Genomic DNA, 18,127 nt, shown 5'->3' with positions numbered 1-18,127 from the left:
AAAAACAGAGAAAAAACTTTTCAACAAGATATCTTGGAGGAACTTCAGGAAAAAATCAATCTCATGTGGATAAAGGGTTTAGGCAGGAAAGCTAGGAAGTTAAAACTAAGGTGCTGGTTCAGCAGGTCAGCAGTACAGGAGACCAGCTGTAAGGGGTCCAACCCCAGCTTGGAGAGAAAGGTGTAGAAGGCAAACTGCAAACACTGTAAATGTCAGAGTAGAAAACCAGAGACAAAACTTACAGCTTTCAGTTCCAAAAGGATGGGATTATACACTCTATGCCCCAGGAGCACAGCTCAACTATTAAAATGAGCAAAAAATAAAAAAGAGAGCTACAACAGAAAACTACTATTCTTAGAGGAATGATAAAAATGCCACCTCAGAAGAGGAAAATAGTGATAAAATGACTACAGGTGAAGCTTCAAAGGGGTTGATGAACTGGACTCAATCCAAATAGATATCTCGAAAGAGATTTTTTGAAAAAGGAATTTAAAAATCAAAGAAGAGAGGATGAAGAAACATTGAGAAAAAATGAGACTCATGGAGAATTCATTCAAAAAATTGAACAAAGAGAATCATTCCTGTGAAAAGAAAATTGACTAACTGGAAAAGGAAAATAACTCATCTAAAAGTAAATTAACCAATTGGAAAAGGAAGCACACATACACAAAAATACACACATACACACAAATCTAACTGAAGGGAATAGAACCTTAAAAACTAAAACTTGGACAAATGAAAATTAAGATTATGACAAACAAGTCTCTATCAAACAAAACCAAAAGGTTGAAAAAATAGAAAAAATGTAAAGTATCACAAGAAAGATGATTGACATAGAAAATAGATTCAGGAGAAATAATTAATGAATTATTCAACTACCTGAAAGCCATCATCAGAAAAAGAGCTGGACAATATCTTGCAGTAAATTATCATGAAAAACTATCCTAATATCCTAGCACAACAAGACAAAATAGTCCTTGAAAGAATCAATCATTCACCCCATACACACACCCCAGAAAGAGATCTCAAAATAAAGTCTAAGAAATAATGTATTTAAATTTCAGTATTCTCAGCTAAAGGAAAAAATACTGTAAGCAGTCAAAAGGGACCAATTTAAATATCCTGTAACACCAGTCAGGATTACACAGAATTATCAGTTTTAACATTACATGATCAGAGGTCCTGGAATATGATATATATCATATTCTAAAGCAAAGGAACTTAGATTACAATCAAAAATCAATTGAAAATTGAAAATTCAATATTCTTTTTGGGAAAAGAGATGGATTTTCAAAAAGAAACAGAGGTCTCCCAAATTTACCTGATAAAAAGACCAGAATTAAGACAAGCCTTAAGAGATTAAAAGCTGGGGTGGCAAGGTGGTGCAGTGGATAGAGACTGTCCCTGGAGTCAGGAGTACCTGAGTTCAAATTTGGCCTGAGACACTTAATATAATTACCTATCTGTGTGGTTTTGGGCAAGCCACTTAACCCCGTTGCCTTGAACAAAAATAAATAAAACATAAAAAATAAATAAAAAGCTAAATGGAAAGGGAAAGAAATGTTAGTCAATTAGTCTAAACCAGGGCTGTCAAAAATGCAGCCCAATTTTATGTGGTCCCCTGTAGATTTACTAAATGCTTTCATAAACAAAGCTGAGCTATATCAGAACTCTCACTAAAATGGCAAATCAAAATGTATTGTCTATTGTTTCAATAGAAACTTTTAAAAGTAAGTTTGGACAGTCCTGGTCTAAACTGTCTATATTTCTACATCATTAGACAATACTGTAACTCTTGAAAACTGTATTTCTCTTAGAGGGCAGCTACATGGCACAGTCAGGAGAATAGGGGTTCAAATCTGGCCTCAGATACTTGACTCTGACTTGGTTAAGTCACTTAACCCTGATTGCCTTGCATTCAGGGTCATCTCCAGTCATCCTGATTTTTATCTGACCAGTGGAACCAATTGGAACCAGTTGGCTTTGGAGGAGAAAGTGAGGATAGTAACTTAGCACCCCCCCACTCAAATCCAATTCATGTGATCATCATGGCATCATCTCTCTGATGTCATGGTTTCCTTTGAGAATGAAGGACAAACATTTCTTAGTTGAAAGAATGTACTTAGACAGAGGGTGTGAGTCTTGTTGTAAGAGTGAACATAACCCCCCTACCCTCACAGGAAAAAAAAAAAAAACCTCACAAGAAATAAAGTAAAAAAATGTGCTTCAGTCTGTGTTCGGATAATATTAGCTCTGTCCCTGGGGTGAATCACATTCATTATTATAAGTCCATTAGAGAAGTTACTTCCATATTTTTCCAGTGTTGCTGTTGTTGCTTGTTATTCTGTCTATCCATTCCTCTCAACCACCATTTATTATATTTTCTTTCTCCTTTCATTCTGTCCCTCTTCAAAAGTGTGCTATGTTTTTTTTTTTTTTTTGTTTTTTTTTTGACTTCCAGCCAAGATGGCAGAGAGAAGACAGGCACAGTTCTAGAGTCTCTTCCCCATCTATCACATGAAACAAATCTCTTAGAGGAAGTCCAACTCACAGAACCCAGAGAGAAAAGCCAGGAGAAAGAGCATGTACCTCAGGATTTGTCTCCCACTGCAGCTTAGGAAGAATTTGGGCGGGTGAGTATCAGGCCTTGATCAGCCAGAGTAGCAGCTGAATTGGAACCTGTAGTCTGAGGGCCAGAGAGTGGGACCTGCTGAATCAGCAGTAGGGCTGGACGAAAGTGGCATGGGTCCGCGGGGAAGCGGAGGTGCTGGTGTTGGTGCTGTCCCCCTAGAGCTTGGGGAAGGGGCTGCGGGGAGAGGTCTGGTGCAGGAGAGCTGGGGACACCATCCCTGGGCTCCTTTGGTCTGAGAAACTCTGAGCCCACCCTCCATTGCACTGAGCCTCCTCCAAAACAAACAATTTCAAACTACTTCTGCTTCAGGCCCAGGTGTGTGAGCAAAAGAACCAGCCCAGTTTAGGAAGGACCTCAGGCCAGGGTAAAGGCCACCACTTATTGAAGGCAAAAGAATTCAATAGTTCCAACTCCTCCCTTCAGGCAAAGGGAGAAGGCCTGGCAACCAAGGTCACAGACACTCCAGAGAGGGCAACCAGCACCTCCTACTGGCCAGCCAGAGAAACTGCGCTCAGTAAAACCTTTAGCGATCCCAAACCGAGGTGAACCAGCCCCACCCCCAACTCAAGGTCTTAGCATAATGAAGAAGGGTCAGCAGAAAGGTGGATCCATAGAAAAATTGAAGGGAAAGACCCTAACTCAGAGAGACCTGGAACCTCTGAGGAGAATACAATCTGGTCTCCAGCACAGAAAGACTTCCTCAAAGAAATATGGAAGGAGCTTAAAAATTTGGGAGAAACAATTAATACCTTGCAACAAGAAAACAAAACCTTAGAAAGTACAATTGGACAAACATAAAAGGAGAATAAATCTCTCAGATCATCAATTGGACAATTACAAAATGAGAACAATTCTCTCAGATCCTCAAATGAGCAAATGCAAAAAGAAATTAATTCTCTCAAAACCTCAATTGGTCAAATGGAAAGCTCTTTCAAAAGTAGAATTGACCAATTGGAAAAGGAGTTGCAAAAGGTTAATGAAGAAAACTCCTCCCCCCCCAAAAGAATGTAGTCTACAGAAACTAATGACTCCACGAGACAGCAACTAAAAAAATTAGAGAAAGAACAAATCAAAAATCCCCAATTAAGTACCAAATTAGAAATTCTAAAAATTAAAGGAGAAATTAATAAAATTGAAAGCAAAAAACTATTGAATTAATAAATAAAACCAAAAGTTGGTGTTATGAAAAAACCAACAAAATTGATAAACCTCTGGTCAATTTGATTAAGAAAAAAGAAAGAAGAAAATGAAATAGCTAGTATCATAAATGAAAAAAGTGAACTCACCACCAATGAGGAGGAAATTAAAGTAATTATTTGAAATTATTTTTCCCAACTCTATGCCAATAAATATGATAATCTAAGTGAAATGGATGAATATTTACAAAAATATAAGTTTCCCAGGTTAAATAAAGAAGAGATTAAATACCTAAACAACCCTATCTCAGAAAAAGAAATTCAACAAGCCATTATTGAACTCCCTACAAACATTTAAGGAACAATTGGTTCCAATCCTATATAAACTCTGTTGGAAAAATAGGGAAAGATAGAACTCTGCCTAACTCTTTCTATGAAACCAAAATGGTACTGTTACCTAAACTAGGAAGCATTAAAACAGAGAAAGAAAATTATAGACCTATCTCCCTGATGAATATAGATGCAAAAATCCTAAATAAAATCTTCACAATATGATAACAACAAGTCATCACTAAGATAATACATTATGATCAAGTAGGATTTACTCCAGGAATGCAGGGTTAGTTCAATATTAGGAAAACTGTTAGTATACTTAATTATATCAACAACAAACCTATCAGAAATCATATGATCCTATCAATAGATGCTGAAAAAGCTTTTGACAAAATACAGCATCCATTCCTATTAAAAACACTAGAGAGTGTAGGAATAAATCGACTGTTTCTTAAAATAATTAGCAGTATCTATCTGAAACCATCAACAAGCATTTTACTCAATCGGGAGAGGCTAGAGGCATTCCCAATAAGATCAGGGGTGAAACAAGGGTACCCATTATCACCACTATTATTCAATATTGTATTAGAAATGTTAGCATCAGCAATTAGAGAAGAAAAAGAAATAAAGGAATTAGAATTGGGAAGGAAGAGACAAAACTCTCACTCTTTGCAGATGACATGATGCTCTACCTAGAAAATCCCAAGAAATCATCTAAAAAATTACTGGAAAGAATTAGCAATTTTAGCTTGCAGGTTATAAAATAAACCCTCATAAATCCTCAACTTTTAAATATATGTCTAGCAAGAAACAGCAGGAAGAGCTAGAAAGAGAAATGCCATTCAAAGTAACCTTAGACAATATAAAATATTTGAGAGTCTATTTGCCAAGACAGACTCAGAATCTTTTTGAAAACAATTATAAAACACTTCTCACACAAATTAAATTAGATTTAAATAACTGGGCAAATATTAACTGCTCATGGATAGGTAGGGCTAATATAATAAAAATTACAATTCTACCAAAACCAAACTATGTGTTTGGTGCCCTACCAATCAAACCTCCAAAATATTACTTTAATGAGTTAGAAAAAGTTGTAGGTAAATTCATATGGAGAAATAAAAAGTCAAGAATTTCCAGGAGCTTAATGAAAAAAGTGCAAAAGAAGGTGGCTTAGCCCTACCTGATCTAAAATTATATTATAAAGCATCAGTCATGAAACCTGTTTGGCATTGGCTAAGAAATAGAGTGGTGGACCAGTGGAATAGACTAAGTGTAAAAGTAGGAAGTGATTATTAGTCATCTGCTGTTTGATAAACCCAAAGAGTCTGGCCATTGGGATAAAAACTACCTCTTTGATAAAAATTGCTGGGAAAATTGGAAGTTAGTATGGAAGAAACTTAGATTAGATCAACACCTCATACCCTTTACCAAGATAAGATCCAAATGGTTACAGGACATAGACATAAAAACCAATACTATAAGCAAATTAGAAGATCAAGGGCTAGTCTACCTGTCAGATCTATGGAAAGGGGAACAGTTTATGACTAAGGAAGATTTGGAGAATGTCACCAAAAACCAATTAGATCATTTCGATTACATTAAATTAAAATGCTTTTGCACAGATAAAACCAATGTAACCAAGATCAAATGAAATGTAGTAAATTGGAAAACAATCTTTACAACTAATGATTCTGACAAAGGACTCATTTCTAAAATATACAGAGAACTGAGACATATTTTAAAACAAAAAGCCATTCCCCAATTGACAAAGGGTCAAAGTATATGCAAAGGCAATTTACAGATGAGAAGTTCAAAGTAATCCATAGCCATATGAAAAAATGTTCTAAATCATTAATTATTAGAGAAATGCAAATTAAAGCTTCTCTGAGGTACCACCTCACACCTCTCAGATTGGCCAGTATGACTAGGAAGGATAATGATCATTGTTGGAAAGGATGTGGGAAATCTGGGACACTGTTATACTGTTGGCGGAGCTGTGAACTCATCCAAGCCTTCTGGAGAGCTATTTGGAACTATGCCCAAAGGGCAACAAAAATGTGCATACCCTTTGACCCAGCAATACCACTATTGGGTCTATACCCTGAAGAGATGAGGGAAAAGGGTAAAAACATTACTTGTACAAAAATATTTATAGCAGCCCTGTTGTGGTGGCAAAGAACTGGAAATCCAGTAAATGTCCTTCAATTGGGGAATGGCTTAGCAAACTGTGGTATATGTATGTCATGGAACACTATTCTTCTATTAGGAACCAGGAGGGATGGGATTTCAGGGAAACCTGAAGGGATTTGCATGAACTGATGCTGAGTGAGATGAGCAGAACCAGAAAAACACTGTACACCCTAACAGCAACATGGAAGTGATGTTCAACCTTGAAGGACTTGCTCATTCCATCAGTGCAACAATCGGGAACAATTTTGGGCTGTCTGCAAAGGAGAGTATCATCTGTATACAGATAAGGAGCTGTGGAGTTTGAACAAAGTGCAAGGACTATTCCCTTTAATTTAGAAAAAAAACAGCTTATTGTCTGATCTTGTTACCTCTTGGACTTCTCTTTAGGGATATGATTTCTCTCTCATCACATCCAATTTGGAACAAGTTACAACATGGAAACAAAGTAAAGACTGACAGATTGCTTTCTGTGGTGGGGAGGGGGAAGGGAAGCAAGATTGAGGGAAAAATGAAAAACTCAAATAATATCTTTAATAAAAATAAATTTAAAACAATTTTAAAAAATTTAAAAAAGACAAAAAAAGTGTTCTATGGGGCAAATGAGTGGTGCAGCAGACAGAGCTCCAGGGCCAGGAGGCCCCAATCCTACATCCCACCCCAGAGACCGAGCATCCACCCAGTCCCATGGCCCTAGACAGGCCACCCAATTCCACCTCCTTTCAATAAGTCAAAAAGAAAAGAAAAAAAGAAAATGTGTTATACCTGACTATCCTTTCCCATGATCTACCCTCTCCTCTATCACCCACATCCTCCCTCCCTGCCCCCGTCCCCTTTCTCCCATCTCCTTTCTCTCCTTTTTCTTTTTTACATTTCTATGCCCTATTAAGTGTATATATATATATACATATATATATATATATGTATATATATATATGTTGTTTCCTTTGAGTCATTTCTGATAAGAATGAAAGCTTCCTCATTCCTCCTTGCCTCCCCCACCTTCATACCACTGAAAAATCTATTTCTTGACTCTTATATGAAATATCTTAGTCTATTCTACTCTCCTTTCCTTTCTCCCAGTACATTTCTTTTTCATCCATTGACTTCATTTTTTAAAATATATTATACCTTCAAATTCAGCTCTCTCCTGTGTCTGGACTATGAAAGCTCCTTCTAACAGTTCTAATAAACAAGAAGATTCATATTAGTATTATCTATGTCATCTTCCTAATATACTAATATATGTAGTTTTTCTTCATTAAATCCCTCATAATTTACCCTTGTTGTCCACCCTCTTTATGCTTCACCTGAGTCCTGTACTTGAAGATCAAACTTTCTGTTCAGCTCTGGCCATTTCAACAAGAACATTTTGAAATTACCCTTTCATTGAAAATCCAGCTTTTTCCCCTGGAAGAGGTTGGCCAGTTTTGGGTAGCAGATTCTCAGTTTTATTCCAAGCTCTTTTGCTTTTGGAATATCATATTCCAAGTCCCACAAGCCCTTAATGTAGACACTGCTAAGTCCTGTATAATCCTGGCTGTAGTGCCATGATATTTGAATTGTTTCCTTCTGGCTGCTTGTAATATGTTCTCTTTGACTTGGGAGTTCTGGAACATGACTATAATATTCCTGGAGGTTGGGGGCGGCTAGGTGGCGCAGTGCATAGAGCACCTGCCTTGGAGTCAGGAGTACCTGGGTTCAAATCTGACCTCAGACACTTAATAATTACCTAGCTGTGTGGCCTTGGGAAAGCCACTTAACCCCATTGCCTTGAAAAATCTAAAAAAAAAATATTCCCGGGGGATTATTTTTTTGGATCTCTGTCTGGAGTAGATGAGTGGATTCTCTCAATTTATATTTTGTCCTCTGCTTCTAGGATATCAAGGCAATTTTCCTATAGAAATTCTTTAAAAATGAAATCAAGATTTTTCCTGATCATGACTTTCAGGTAGCCCATTAATTTTTAAATTGTCACTCTTATCTCTTTGACAGATCTGTTGTTTTTTGAATGAGATATTTCACATTTTCTTCTAGTTTTTCATTCTTTTGATATTTTTCATTGTCTTTCTTGATTTCTTGCAAAGTCATCAGCTTCCTTTAGCTCCATTCTACATTGGAAGGATTTGTTTTCTTCAGTGACCTTTCTTATCTCCTTTACCATTTGGCCCGTTCTGCTATTTAAGGTATCTCAATGACTTTCTGAACTATTTTTTTGTATTTGACCTAAACTGTTTTTTAACATGTTTTCTTCAACATTTTTGGATCTCCTTGACTAAGCTGTTGATTTGGTTTTCATGTTTTTCTTACATCTCTTTCATTTTTCTTTCTAATTTTTCTTCTACCTCCCTTACTTGAATTTCAAAATATTTTTTGAGTTCTGTCACAGCCTGAGCCCAACATATATTTTTTGGAGGATTGAGATGTAGAAGCTTGGATTTTCGCATCTCTGAGTGTGTGTTTTGGTCCTTCATGGGACCAAAGTAAATGTCTATGGTCAGGTTCTTTTTTTGTTAACTCATTTCCCCAGCCTGTGCCTGGTTTTGGGGTGCTTCCTGACTCAGTTCCTTCAAGGTCTTATCAGAGGCTCTGACTGCTCTCCTACTTGTGCTCTGGTCTGTGGATAACCCTAAGTCGTCCCCTCTGCCCTGGGGCTGTGAGGATATTCCCTGCTCTATGGCAGTGGGGGGGTACCAGACTGTGATCACAGTATGAATATGGACAAAGTCCTATCTCAGGGCCAGAGGATAGACTTCGACAGTCTTCCTCCACTCCCTCACCTTCCTTGTGCTAAGCACTCTGGAAGCAACTGCCTGTGGGTAGCTCTGTGACCCTGTTTCTGTTTCCTAGGATCTGGGCTGTGCTGAGGGCCACAGCTATGCTGATAGCTGTGGCTGAGCTGAGGGACATGCTGCTTCCCACTACCTTTGGCAGATATTTCACTACTGATCTTCCAAATTTTTCTTGGTCTTTCTTTGGTACCCAGTGGACTGTTCCTGGAAGACTGTACCTCCTTCACTCCTGCATGTTATTCCTAACTGTACTGTCAACCCCTCCAACCTCATGGGACAGAGCTTTCCACTATCATATAGGTGTCCTTGGGCTGGAAAATTGCTTCACTGGATCTTTCTGTGGGTTCTGCCTCTCAAAAATTTAGTTAGAATCATAGTTTTAAGGTTTTTTTGGAATATTTTCAAGAAAACTTCTAGGGAAGGCTGTTCTCATGCTGCCATCTTGGCTCCCCCCAACCCTGCTCATCATTTTTAATTCATCTAATATGCAATTTTATAGATGGACACAACTTTTCTTGGCAGTTTTAGATAAGAACCAAATTATTTTCCCTGGTTATATGCTTTAAATGCTCATTTTCCAGAAGCACAAAGAAAAGAAAACAAACTTCTTGCCCCTTGACTAATTCTCAAAGAACTGAATTGCTTTGCTGCAATTTGTTATCATAAAACCAAAGAGTTCACTATTGAGTTTAGTGTATTATTTGGTTTAGATCTAATGCCATATTGTTTATAACATTAGTTGAACTTAAAGGTGAAATGTCCCCAAATGCATTTTCTATCTCCTTTCAAGGCATGCTTGCCCTATTTTTTTTTCTTTTTAGTTTTTTTTGGAAAGCAGTTTAATGTTTATTTCACATACAAAGAAAACGTAGAAAGCAATTTACTGAAAACCCACAAAGAAAAGCATTCTAGAGTATAAATAGAACTGGATTTGAAATAGAGAATTTAAACTTGAAGTCTCCTTCTGTCAGATACTAACTACATATTCTTTGACCAGTCACTTAACCTTTCTTGGCTTCTCATTCCTAATCTGAAAAATAAAGGAGCTTGTATGGTTGGCCTGTGAGATTTCAGTTAGCTCTAAATGTATGGACTATATCTCAATGGAACAGAAAATAGAATTTAACAAGTTCTTAAAAATAAACAGTTCTGGAGTTGGACCTAGTTCTTTTGGTCTGAATTAAATATCATGTGATTTCTAAGGTCTGGATGGTCAGTGTAAAGTTGCTTAATATATTGCCAAGAGGCCTATTTTAGTTCAACAATGTAAACAATGTCAACTATTGGTACTGTCCAAAAGTTTAATTTTTTCCCTTTGTTTGTATTCTGGATGTGCTGATTTCCACCTGTCTGGAAAGAACACTTTGAATAGATGTCCCAGAAAAGTTCAGGGGTAAGTTGAATTATAGAAGTGTCAAACAGTTCATTGACTATATTGTAATTTTAACACTTCTAAATATGACCTGAACAAGACTATGATATAATTAGAAAATTTTTAAATAAATAAAAATACAATAGAATAGAGATAATGATAATATGAGATTTTCTAAGTCAACATGTAATCAGAGGGATGCTTATATAAGGTTTAGAAGTCCCTACTTCCCACTCTCAACTTTACTCTAATCCATAGTTTTGAATCATATTAAAAAAAATGAGTGATAATAAAAGCAGGGAGATGACAACTCTTCTGAGGGCAGAATTTTATGGTAGTTTCATTGTGGCTTCTCATTGCTAGCCAGTCATATAATGGCCATATTTCAAAACAGGGAAATTTAGAAACAGCAATAAACATTGTTCTCTCCATATAATGATAAATCTAATTGGAGAGAGAAGAAATGTAAACCAAAAGATAAATACCTACTCCTTTAAAAAATTTGTCTATGAGAAATGGCAAAGACAGCATGATGAAAGGGATAGAAAACTAGATATTAAGACAGAAAGAGAAACTTTTATATGTTATATGACCCTGGAAAAATCATTTAACTCTTTAGTACCATCAAATAACTTTAAATTGCTGAACAAGTGGTGACATGACTTGGTAGAGAGCATAACTATACCAAGGTTTCAAACTTAAGTAGAAATGAATGTCACTTAACCATACAAAAACAATCTCAGGGTGGCTAGATGGCACAGTGGGGAGTCTAGATGGCTCAGTGGATTAGAGCACCGTCCCTGGAGTCAGGAGTATCTGAGTTCGAATCTGACCTCAAACATTTAATAATTACCTAGCTGTGTGGCCTTGGGCCCCATTACCTTACAAAAAAAGAACTCTACAGGTTTATTTTCCACATATTATTTATGGTTTTTATTATATTTTATGTGTTTCAAATATTTCCCAATTACACTTGATTTTAATTTAGTGTGTACTTGAGAATGCTGTGGGACACATTCCCTTTCATGGGTCAAATGTTTGGCAATTTAATACAATGAATTATTCTTGTGGTCAACTCTACAATCCCATTTCTATCAAACAAACAAAACATAACCCTACAATATGTAAAATGACTTATTGAGTTTTAAAAGCAGTTAGGTAATTATGGAGGTGACAATATTCTGCAAATGATTTTAAAGTTAGGGTCTTTTCTTTTCTTATATTTTATTTCCTTCATACCAAAATTTTGTGTTTAATACATATTTGTTAATTCACATTAATTCACTTCATAATTCAACAAGCATTGATTAAACACTTTGCTGAAGTAGGAACTATGTTCTTCAACTTACTAAAAAAATTACTAAATTTCCAAAAAAATGACTTTATACTAAATTTAGTATACTACATTTAGTAGGGATGAATTGAGAAAGAACAAAATATTTTTGATTAAGCAAATAATAAGAAAAGATATGTCAAATTGATTACTAATGTTTCTTGGAAATAGTCATAAACCCTCATCGACCATCTAGTTCCTTAATCTATTTCACTTAGATCAGTATAAGTGTAAACTGTCTGCCATGAAAATTCCAGGGAAGAAACAAAGAACAGGTCAAGAACTGGACATGTCCCAGAATTCAGATGTATTTTAAAGAATCTACCCTGCTAGAATTACTAGATAGGAGAAGATCTGAAAGCATCTAGGTTATGATGACAATATATCAGGTTCCAAGACTCTTATAATGAAAAAGTTGGAATTATAAAGAAATCATCATAATTATAAAATAGACTTGATCCCTGGGAATGAGAAGAGATTATGGAGGAAAAACTTTCCTTGCCTTTATTGATTTGTTTGACTGTTCTGATAAGTGACAGCCTGCATCTAAGGCAGAGACCTCAGCTTCCCGCCCCACCACCAAAAATGTTGAGGATACTGACTTCCTACTGAGGACTGAGCTCTGTTTTAGTCAGTGCAGAACAAAAGTTTGTAGCTGCTTTTAAAAATCCCATTTCATGTATATGGTGTGATGTGCGCCATTGTGATACTGGCATAATAGTCTGTACTGGATTGTAGTTATTACAAAAATGTGACATCTTTTAAAGACTATGGCCTCTTTCAATGAATGATTACGAAATCCAGTACTGCCAATAATCAGAGTACCCCCTGATAATTCAAAGAATGCCCTAAACTTCTCAAAAAATTACTGGAGCTAAACCAATTTTATTTAATTGTAGATATGTATGTGTGTGGGGGGTTATGGGTGTGTTTCACATAATCCTTTATAATACACTTAGTCAACAATCACTTATTAAGTAATTATGACATAACTACAATTTTAAGAATTGGAGACCCAGAGGTAGGCAACAATATTGCTCTTTTAAAGGTTGATTACTTCTGTAAGAAAGGACCTTCCAAATTGACCATTAGTGTTTCTGGGAAATGGTTATAAACTCCCAAGTCTCCAATCTAGTTCCCTCTTCCACTTCACTGAGATCAATATAATGAGGTTGACATTCTAATGGGTAAAACATGTAAATAATTAGAACCTAGATTTATACAAGAGGAAGCCAGGTTGTGCAGTAATTAAAGCACTGGAACTGAAATCAAAAAGTTCTGAGTTCAAATCTCTTAAAACACTTACTAGCTTTATGAGCCTGGTTAAGTCACTTAACTCTTTGCCTCAGTTCCACATCTACAAAATAAATACACATTGGAGAAAGAAATAGTCAATCACTACAGTATCTTTACCAACTATAGAGTCATGAAGAGTCAGACATAATTGATCAACTGAACGACATCAGATAAACATAGAGTAGATTGGAGGAAATCTCAGAGGGAAGGAACATATGGGTAAAGGGACTGAGAAACATTGAAGAATAAAAGATTTGATGTTTTTCTTAAAGGGAGTCATGGAAATTAAGAGATAGAGGTTAAAAAGAAGAACTTTTCAAGTATAATAGACACCCAGTGTAAAGGCACCAAGACTAGAGATTGTGTGTGATGTTGAAGGAACTGCAAGTAGATAAGTATTGCTGAAATTTAGATTATACTAAGAAGACTGAAAAAAAATAGGCAAGAGCCAGTGAATGAAGAACTTTAAAAGAAACAGAGGATTCCACATTTGATACAGCAGATAATAAAGAATTACTGAAATTTATCTACAAGCATAGAAATCTTACATGGCCATGACTATAGTTTAGGAAATTACTTTTTAGCTTAGTGGAGGACAATGTGGCATAGGCAAAGACTTGAAGCAGGAATATAAGTCACAATGTTGTTTCAGTAGTGCAATTGAGAGACAAAAGAAGAGACTGAATGAAAGCAGAGGTTTAATGAATAGATATTTATTAGAATACTGAAGAAAGATAAAATTTCCAAATGAACCACACCCATAAAATAATAATTCTGTGAATTTTCTAAAAAAATTTAATGACTAGGACCTCTTTCTCTTTTTGGAATGCTAGCTTCATCCATGATAAAATCTGTTTTCAAATAGAGTAAATGCTTGACCTATATAGAGTCCTACAAAATAAAATAACTAATATGTAAAATACAACCATGCAGGTATAAGTGACAGCAATCCTGAAACAAAACTTTGCATAGCATATTAGTGTAATAAATAAGCTGTATTAGCTTGAGTTGATAGGTAAATTAAGTATTCTTCAGCATGCCAAAAGCAATCTGTTCACACATCTCATATCAAGCATTCATCTTCCTTAGTAATTAAGAAAAATCTGTGACATAACTTGAACTCATTCAATTGAAGCCAAAGCTTTAAGATTATGAGATAAACAGTGGAATAAAAGCAGGAACCAGCTCCTTCACCCTCAACCCCACCTCCAAAGTGGGGGAAATACCCATAACGTATAAGAACATTATAATTACATAGGTCTTTGCAAAATCTGAACTTAGACTGACCTTGACATTTACTGGCTAATGTGAACAATTATGTAAGTGAGAACATACTGTATAAACATGCATAGCACAAACATGAACAACTTTTCAGAATTTCTAATTAACACATCAGCAGAAGCACTCTTGTCATTGTTTGCAGGCCTTTGGCAAGGCAGGGATAATTTTTCCAGGGTCCTTCACTGTAAAACATGTTCCACATAGAAACCACTTACAGAAAACTCCTTTATAATTATCCCAAGGTCAACTGCCACAGCTGCTGCATAACTTGGAAATGTCAGTTCAAGTTAAGAGACAAGCTCCAAAGATACCTCCCCTGAGCTTAACTAGGAAGACTGAGTATTGAAGGTAAAGGTGAGGAGGAAAAATGAGAAACAGAATTTCAAAAATGAGAAGTCATCCAAGATCATTTATCACATAGAAGTATATGTCAACATAAGAAGTGGTCACCCTTTTATCTTCATTTATCTTCTTTTTGTTCCCAAAAGGTATTGATTGTGTCTACAGCTTCCCTTTATGGCATTAGAAGCTACTACTTGTCTTATGGCTAATTGCAGACTACTTAATTTTATCCAATCATATTGAGTCCATTAAAAATTCTCCCTATTAATTCTGGCCCCAACAAGATTATAGAGTTTCCAATATTACCCTGGGATTTGAGGTCAAAACCAGAGCAGACCAGAGAGACACATACTGGTTGGTCAGTGAGTCAGTCAGATCAACAGTCAACAAATATTTTATTAAGAATTTATTAACTGTCAGACCCTGTGCTAAGCACTAGGGATGCTTAGAAAGGGGAAACAAACAAATAAAATAGCCATTGTTCTTAAGAAGCTCACTTTTTAATGGACCTATCTATCTCTCACTCTGTTTCCATTTCTCTTTATGTCTATTATCTATCATTTATATCTGCTTATTTATCTACAACTTTCTATATCTCTGTATGTTCATCTTTATCATGCTCTTAGATCTATTTATCCATCAATCATCCATATTTTTATGAAGGTAAGAAACTGTAATTTCAAAAGGCAGTTTAATGCATGTATTAAATGACTTGTGAGAGGAATAAATTCATCATCAATTACCATATTCAATGATAATTAATTCTAACTTTTTTATTCATAGCATCAAGAATGGTGCCAGAGATGTGAAAGATATTTAATGACTTTTGTTAAATTCACTTTATTTAATTAATTTAGGTGTCACTCCTTTAAAATCATTTGGTACTTATATGATATTGAAAATTAAGTACAGGAGGATGTAACCTTCAGAATGAATTAGTAGCACTATGGATAGAGCACTGGGCTTGGGATCAGAAAGTCATTTTCATGAGTTCAAATTTCAGATATTTATTAGTTATTAGATGGGGAAATTGCTTTACTCCCTTTGCCTCATTTTTTATCTGCAAAATGAACTAGAGAAGAAAATGGCAAAGCATTCCAGTATCTTTACCAAGAAAAATTCAACTGGGGTCATGAAGAGTTGGTACATGATTAAAAATAATACTACAGCAACAAGAACAAGACAGATGAAAATAGCTCAGGCATTTTTTATAATAGAAGTGTTTATTTTAATTCAATTAGGACAATTTGTTGTTATTGTTACCAAGATCTGTGATTTCTTTGCTCTAGGAAAAATCTCTAGTAGAGAAAGTACTACACTGCCACAGATTAGTACTAATATGCAATTTGAAGTGATAGCAAGTATGCTATATCACAAGTAAGTTAAGATACTTCCTTGCTAAGAATCTGTGTAACAGAGGAGGATATGAATTGATGAATTTCTTGTTCTGAGGTCATCCTTCAACTCCTGATTCCATATTAAAATTGAAAAATGTCCCAGTTTTTGATGGAGTGGAGCCAAGACAGAAAAGTAGAGGTGACAACTGTGAAGAACTCTCCCAATATTTCCCTACAGACAACTTAAAAATAATGGCTCCAATTTAATTCTGTGGTGGCAGAGCCAACTAAATTGTAGGATGAAATATTTTTCTAAGCTAAGACAATTTAGAATTTTTAAAGAATAGCTCTCTGCATGTGAAGTGGAGGTTGTCTCAGAATGCTCACAGTGGCAACAGCAATGATGAATCCTATAGGTGTGTACAAGAAAAGGAATAGCTTCAGGGGCACTCAATTCAGAGACAGCAAAGAGGTCAAATAATTGATTAGAAAGAAGTTATAGAGGATCCATTGCAACTTTGGGTGGTTCTGTTTGGTACCTCTACTATTGCCCATAAGCAGTTCTGGGTCACTATTCCAGGGTAAAGAACCTAATGTTTGGGACCTTAGGGAAAAAGGTCACAGTCCAGGGTCAAGATGATCACTGGTATTTATAACTGAAGGGAGACAACCACATTTCTGGATAAAGATCAAGAGTGCACACCAGAAGAGCAAAGACCATTCTTTTTCCTGGGTCACAAAACATTGGGAGCAGCAAAAGCTTTCAGCCTTAGATCTAGTTCTAAAAACTGAAAGCCCCAAACTTGGGGGTAGTACTTCCCCAAGTTGGGCATAGCCCAACTTTAAAATAAAATTCAAAGTCAAGACATAGACTGGAAAAAATTAGCAAATAATAACAATAGCTGTAGCAGCAATAACAACAAAACTTGACCATAAGAAGCTACTACAGGATCAGGAAGATCAAGACCCAAACTTATAAGAAGACAATAACATGAAAGCATGCACAAATGAAATTTCAAGAAAAATGCTAATTGGAAAGAAATTTAACAAGAAGTTGTGGAAGCATTAAAGAAAGAAACACAAGTAATAAAGAACAAAACACTAGGGAAAAATGAAAATGAAGCAAGATATTTATAAAAAGAATTAATATCTTGGTAAAAGAAGTACAAAATTACTGAATAATAGTGCCTAAAAAAAGAATTGACCTAATGTAAAAGAAGCACAAAAATTTCCTAAAGAAAAGAACACCTTCAAAAGAGAAAAAACTCACTGAAGGAAGCTGACTCCATGAGACATCAAGAGACAGTCAAAAAAAGTCAAAATAATGGGGGAAAATAGAAGAAAATGTGAAATACCTCATTGAAAAAATTGACAAAATAGCAGGGAAAATTAGCTTATACATTATTAAACTTCCTGAAAGTCATGATAAAAATAATCTAAATATCATATTTCATATTCTTAGATCTAGAGGATAAAATATAAATGGAAAGAATCCACTGCTCACCCCCTGAAAGAGATCTCAAAATGAAAATTCCTAGAACCATTATAGCCAAATTCCAGTTTCCCAGTCAAGGAGAAAATATTGCTATCAATCGGAAAGAAAATATTCTAATATCATTCCATCACAGGCAATCTCACAATAAGATCTAGCAGCTTCTATGTTAAAGGACTAGGGTTCTTAGAATATGATATTCCAAAGCAAAAAAAAGAAAGAAACTAAGATTATAACCAAGAACGATGTGCTCAACAAAACTGAATATAATTCTTTATAGGAAATAATGATTTTTAAAACATTCCTGATCACAAGACTGGAGCTAAATAGAAAATTTGATATTTAAACACAAATCTCAAAAGGCAAGGAAAGAAGATTAAAAAAACAAAAACAAGTTTCTCTCATAAAATTCTTGTTCCTCAAATATATAGAAAACTAAATCAAATTTATAAAAAAAATAAGGGCCATTCCCAAATTGATAAATAGTCAAAGGAAATGAGCAGATAATTTTCAGAATAAGAAATCAAAGATTTCTATAATTATATATATATATATATATATATATATAAATGCTCTAAATCACTAGTAATT

The sequence above is a fragment of the Macrotis lagotis genome, chromosome 1 (assembly GCF_037893015.1).
Source record: "Macrotis lagotis isolate mMagLag1 chromosome 1, bilby.v1.9.chrom.fasta, whole genome shotgun sequence".
In the NCBI taxonomy this organism is placed as follows: Eukaryota; Metazoa; Chordata; class Mammalia; order Peramelemorphia; family Peramelidae; genus Macrotis; species Macrotis lagotis.
The sequence above is the reverse complement of the archived record's forward strand: the minus strand, read 5'-3'. Positions refer to the sequence as shown.